The sequence below is a fragment of the Nycticebus coucang genome, chromosome 11 (assembly GCF_027406575.1).
Source record: "Nycticebus coucang isolate mNycCou1 chromosome 11, mNycCou1.pri, whole genome shotgun sequence".
Lineage (NCBI taxonomy): Eukaryota > Metazoa > Chordata > Mammalia > Primates > Lorisidae > Nycticebus > Nycticebus coucang.
In genome coordinates this window covers 98,964,375-98,970,374 of record NC_069790.1, presented here as the reverse complement: position 1 = coordinate 98,970,374, position 6,000 = coordinate 98,964,375, and positions in this window count along the sequence as shown.

Here is a 6,000-nt window from a genome sequence, read left to right as displayed (position 1 = left end):
AAAACCGTAGAGGCTTAGATCTCCTCACGGCAGAGCAGGGAGGTATCTGTTTGGCTTTACAGGAAAAATGCTGTTTCTATGCCAACAAGTCAGGCATTGTTTGAGACAAGATAAAAAACCTGCAAGACCAGCTCGAAGAAAGAAGAAAGGAACTTCGTGATAACCCCCTTTGGTCAGGACTCAATGGACTTCTTCCTTATCTCCTCCCACTTCTAGGCCACCTTTTAGGTCTTCTATTAATCCTTTCCTTCGGCCCCTGGCTATTCAAAAAGGTCACCACCTTCATTAAACAACAAATAGACTCTGCCCTAGCAAAACCAATTCAAATTCACTACCATCGCCTGGCTTTGTCTGACCAAGAAACCGACTCTCATGGCTTCCCCTCATAATGAGGGCAGTGTATAGATCAGAGGTACACTTACCCATTCCTAATAAAAGGAAAAAAGGGTATGGGCACTGAGTTGAGTGCACAGCAAGGCATTGCAAGAGAAGGTCCCACAATCCTTCGACCTCCCGATCCCAAGGAGAAGTCAAATGAAGGATCAGACCCCCTCTGATTTTTCTCTGAGAGCAAACCTGGCTTGCATAGAGGTTGGTATCAAAAATTTCGCTTACCTCTCCTCTCCAAAAGATACCGCAAATAACAAATGTGGATCTGGGAAATCCACGAGAGGAGCCAGGTCACTACTCCCTCTCTCGGTTAATGCCCACCTCCTTAAAACAAAAAGGGAGGAGATGTCCGAAGCCATATAAGGTACAGCTCGGCCTTACTTCCTCTTCAAGTAAAAAACAGTTTTACCTTTTTTCGGTAACTTTACCTGGCAACTAGCCAACCAATCACCTTGTGCCCCATCTTACTTACTCTAGCCAATCCCCAGTTAACGACTCCTCTGAACCTCCCAACAAGACCCACCCACCTTCCCCGTAATGCTTATAAGGCACAAGTTTTTTCAATGAAGTTGGAGACTTGATCAGAAAACTGTCTTGTCTCCCTTTCTCGGCCCCTTGTTTGTTTTTCTTCTTTAGGTGGTTCCTGCGCCCCCCGTTGCTGTCCCGTGGGTCGGGACAGAAAAAGAGAAGAAAAGATAATTCCAGAGGCAAAAAACAGCATTCTTTACACTAATTCCAACATAATTACTATTCTTTCTGAGTTACTAAGATCAGCACCTTTGGGCAATGGTGTTAGATAATTTCATTGATCTTTTTACTGGTTGTTTAAAAATACATTCCTCATTTTTTCAAGAAAACAAAGAATTCCATCCTCAGACCGAGCTTCCTCTAACAATGCCAATAAGACACAAGGGATTTTACTCTGCTGGGTTCCAGAGCCTGTCTTTTCAATTGCATCCCTAGAGAAAGTCCAACACATAGTGCAGGCTTTGGTCCCCAAGAACACTCACTGCAGCTCTTCCCCAAGACCGCATCTCCTTTTGCACTGTCTGTTCTGGTGCCAAGTCCCCTTCCAGTCACAAAGCTGAGAGGCGTGAAGAGGGAGCCTGGGTTGCTGACAATTACCCTTCTGCCGGGTCCGGACAAAATGCAAGCTCTGGGAAGGCTGCAGGGGGCGCTCCGGTGCTGAGCCAGCGGGACTGTCCGGGTCTGCAAGGCTCCCAAGTGACTGATCCAAGAGGCTGGAGTCAAGCCGCTGTAGCACGCATTTCTCCAAACACTGGTTGTTGGAACAACTACAATTATACATTCAAGTATGAGAAATACAAAGGCATCTAAGAGAAAGAATTCAAAATACCTGAGCCTAAAGAGCAACTGGCATAGTAGGTGGAGAATGTGTTGCTGTGAAAGGTCTAAATGCTGGACTGCTGGGGAAGGCAGAAAATAAGAGAGTAAAAAAGAGGTTTCCAGATTGGTATTGGGCTGTCTTCCAGAAAGAGAAAGGGGGGTTGGGGGGAGGTGTGGAGCAGCTCAGGGAAGACTAACATGGTTGACTTTTAGGTAGTGGAGACTTCAGAGTAGAGTAAGAACTGTTTTTATCTAGAACCAAGAAATGGACCTGAAGACCCAGAAGAGAAAATAGGTGAGCTGAGGATTAGTGGTAGAGGAGAAGCCAGCTGGGCTGACCATAAAACCTGGGACAATGGATCACTCAAAGTCTGGGTGTTTAATGGTGCCAAGCCCAAGATAGTAATGAGACTTTATTTATATTATCTATCTCTGCATAGCTTGTTCCCTGGGTAGTGCAGTGCTTCTGTTGGGCTGAGCAGATGTTTTTCTGGGGGTCTTTGTGGGCACAGTAAAGATGAAGAGCTCTGGGACAGAGGAGAATCCTTATCCTTAGGGAGTGACTTTTATTTCCCATTTCCTTTGGGTCTTGTTAAGCAGTGGAAAAGTACCCAAGTTGGACTACTGAGTTTTCCTATATGGAGCTTGTTACAGATTTAGTTTCAGTGATGGCTAGAAAAAACCAATACAGGCCTTTTCACTCTAACCTAGGCCAGGATAAGACTCCACGACCTTTAGAAAGCATGTAGGTAAATATCTTGGATCGTTGGTGACTTATGATCTCCTCTCTTTAAAACAAGCAAAAGTTGGTCAAGCATGGTGGCTTTCCCCTGTAATCCTAGCACTCTGGGAGGCTGAGGCAGGAGGATCCTTTGAGCTCAGAAGTTAGAGACCAGCATGAGCAAGAGCTAGACCCCACCTCCAGTAAAAATAGAAAAAATTAGGAGGGCATCTATAGTCACAGCTACTCAAAGAGAAATGCTTGAGCCCAGAAGTTTGAGATTGCTGTAAGCTAGGCTGATGCCATGGCACTCTAGACTGGGCAACAGAGCAAGAATCTGCCTACATAAATAAATAAATGACACGCAAAAAAAAATGTGTGCACATTCTCTCCAAGCAGCAGGAAGATAGCCTCACTCAACTATCTCCTAGGCAAAGTACGTAACCCTCAGTCAGAGAAGGAATTTCATATAATAGGCTGACGATCAAGAGGGCCAAGTGAAGAAGCAGAGAGACAGACATGACAGCAGCACAGAGTCAGGGCAGGGAGGGTGGCTTAGTGATCTTCTAGATGGTAACTACTAAACTCAGTCAATAGGTAATAACAGTAACTACTGGTGTATAATAGTAGTAGTAATAATAATATCAAATATTTACACAGAATGTTCTTACAAATGGTAACATATATAATTCAACAATTCTTTGAGGTAGCTACTATTGTCATTTCTATTTTATAGAGGTAGAAAAATGATGTACAGAAAGTTTAAATATGTAAACTTTAAAAAAAGGATATAAGCTCCAAGAGGGCAGGGGTTTCTGTTTTTTTATTTTTTTTTTATTTGCGGCTGTTATCCCAGTACCTAGCATGTGTTCAGTAATTATTTGCAGAATTAACAGTTACCTGATCCAAGATCATACAGATGGCATGGCAGGACTGGGATAAGAAATGAGGCTTGATGGCTCTAGAAGTCCCCTGTTAATTACTGAGCCATACTATCCTAGATACTGTTACAGGAGATGAGCTTTGTGCGTTTCTCAGCCAAAGTTATATCTGTTTAATAAATCCTGCCCTCACCCTCAAAGCTGTTCAAGGAAACATTTCCTAAATCACTGTATGAGGCCCATGTTATACTAATATCACTAGGTAAAGACATTAGGCCAACCGCGGTGGCTCACACCTGTAATCCCAGCACTTTGGGAGGCCGAGACTGGTGGATTACCTGATTTCAGGAGTTCGAGACCAGCTCAAGCAAGAATAAGACCCCCATCTCTAAAAAATCCCTGGGCGCTGTGGTGGGTACCTGTATTCCCACCTACTTAGGAGGCTGAGGCAAGAGGATCACTTGGGCCCAAGAGTTTGATGTTACTGTGAGCTATAATGCCACAGCACTCTGCTGAGGGTGACAAAGTAAGACTGTGTCTCAAAAAAAAAAAAAAAAAGAGATAAAGACATTACTAGAAAGGAAGACTATAAACCAATATCTCTCATGAATGTAGATGCAAAAACCCTTAACAAAATATTAGCAAATTGAACCCACAACTTCCAAAAATAATTAAATATCATAATATATATCATAGTATCATAACATAAAACATAACCAAGTGGGATTTATTCCAGGCATACTAAACTGGTTCAAAATATTTAGAAGTCATTCGTTGTAACCCACGATGTCAACAAGTTAAATAAGAAGAAATCACATAACCATATCAATTTATGTAGAAGAAGTATTTAATAAAATCCAGCACCAGCTCATGATAAAATCTGTTAGCAAACTAGGAGTGAAGGGAGAACTTCTACTCCATAAAGCAAACAAACAAAAATCCTATGGCTTAAGTCCATCAATTCTAACAAATGTATCACTCTGGTGGACATTATTCATAATGCAGGAGGCTATGCATGTTTGGGAACAAGCGGCACATGGGACATCTCAATTTTGCTGTGAACTTAAAACTGCTCTAAAAAATAAAGGGTATTAAAAAACACATTGCACTCTGGGAGGCTGAGGTGGGCGGATCACTTGAGCTAACGAGTTCAAGACCAGCCCGAGCAAGAGCAAGACCCCGTCTCTAAAAAATAGTCTGGCATTGTGGGGGGTGCCTGTAGTTCTAGCTACTCAGGAGGCTGAGGCAAGAGGATTCCTTGAACCCAAGAGTTTGAGGTTGCTGTGAGCTGTGACACCGTGGCTTCTACCAAAGGTGACAAAGTGACACTCTGTCTCAAATTAAAAAACAAACAAACATATTGCCTTAGATAGGGAGTCTTGATATTATAAAGATGTCAATCTTTCTAAATTATTTATTATATATCAAAATAATTTTAACTTATCAAATTAATACTAATGCTTAACTGAAAAATAAACTTAAGCAGGACAAATAAAGGATTCTAAATAAAGAGTAATGAAAGGGAGACTCTTTCAGCTATTAAAATGTATTATAGCATAATTATAAGTCTGAAAGTGTAGTTGCCATGTGGAAATAGAGAATAAAGCTGAATAGAATCCAGAAGATTAAAAAAATAATACCTACAACTAGCATCATAATTAGTGGTGAATACATACCCAAGATAGGAACAAGGCAAGGATGTTCTCTCTCACCACTAGTATTCAACATCACATTGAAAATACTTAAGTGGCACTTCTCTAGTGATTAATGAGGTTGAACATCTTTTTATGTTACTAGCCTTTTGGATATTCTCTTTGTGAAGTACCTGTTCAAGTCTGCCCATTAAAAAAAACTGTTTCTCATTTTCTTGTTTTTTATATATGTTATATTCTTTACATATGCCATGTTTATGCCAGATAGATAAAGATACAGCTATAGCTATATATGGCAGTTAACATGAGTGTCTTCTCCTACTTCTACTTTGTAGCTTATCTTCTCAGTCTCATTACAATTTTTTCTAGTAGGCACTGGGCATGGTGGCTCACACCAGTAATCCTAGCACTCTGGGAGGCTGAGGCTGGTGGATTGCTTGAGCTCACGAATTCAAAATCAGCCTAAATAAGAGTGAGAATGGTCTCCACTAAAAATGGAAAAACTAGCCAGATGCTGTGGTGGGCACCTGTAGTCCCAGCTACTGGGGAGGCTGAGGCAAGAGGATTGCTTAAGCCCAAGAGTTTCAGGTCACTGTGAACTGTGACACTATGGCACTCTACCTAGGGTGACAGAGTGAGACTCTGCCCCCCACCCCCGCCAAAATTTATTTTTTATTAAGTCTTTTGTACATAGATCATAAAGACAGTTATGCCAATTTAGTGTGTTGATTATTTGTACAAATTGGAGTGCTTACATCATACTAATCAGCATAGCTTTCATCTCAATTCAAACCATAATGAGATGACATGTCAGTGGCTAAAGTGAAAAGGACTGACAATAGTAAGTGTTGGTGAAGATGTTGAGTAATTGAAACCCTTTTATATTACTGGTGAGATTGATACAGCCATGTTGAAAAATAGTTTGGGAGAATATACTAATACACATCAACCTTATGACACAGCAATTTCACATAACCAATGTGTGCAGATGTCCATCAAAAGATAGGTA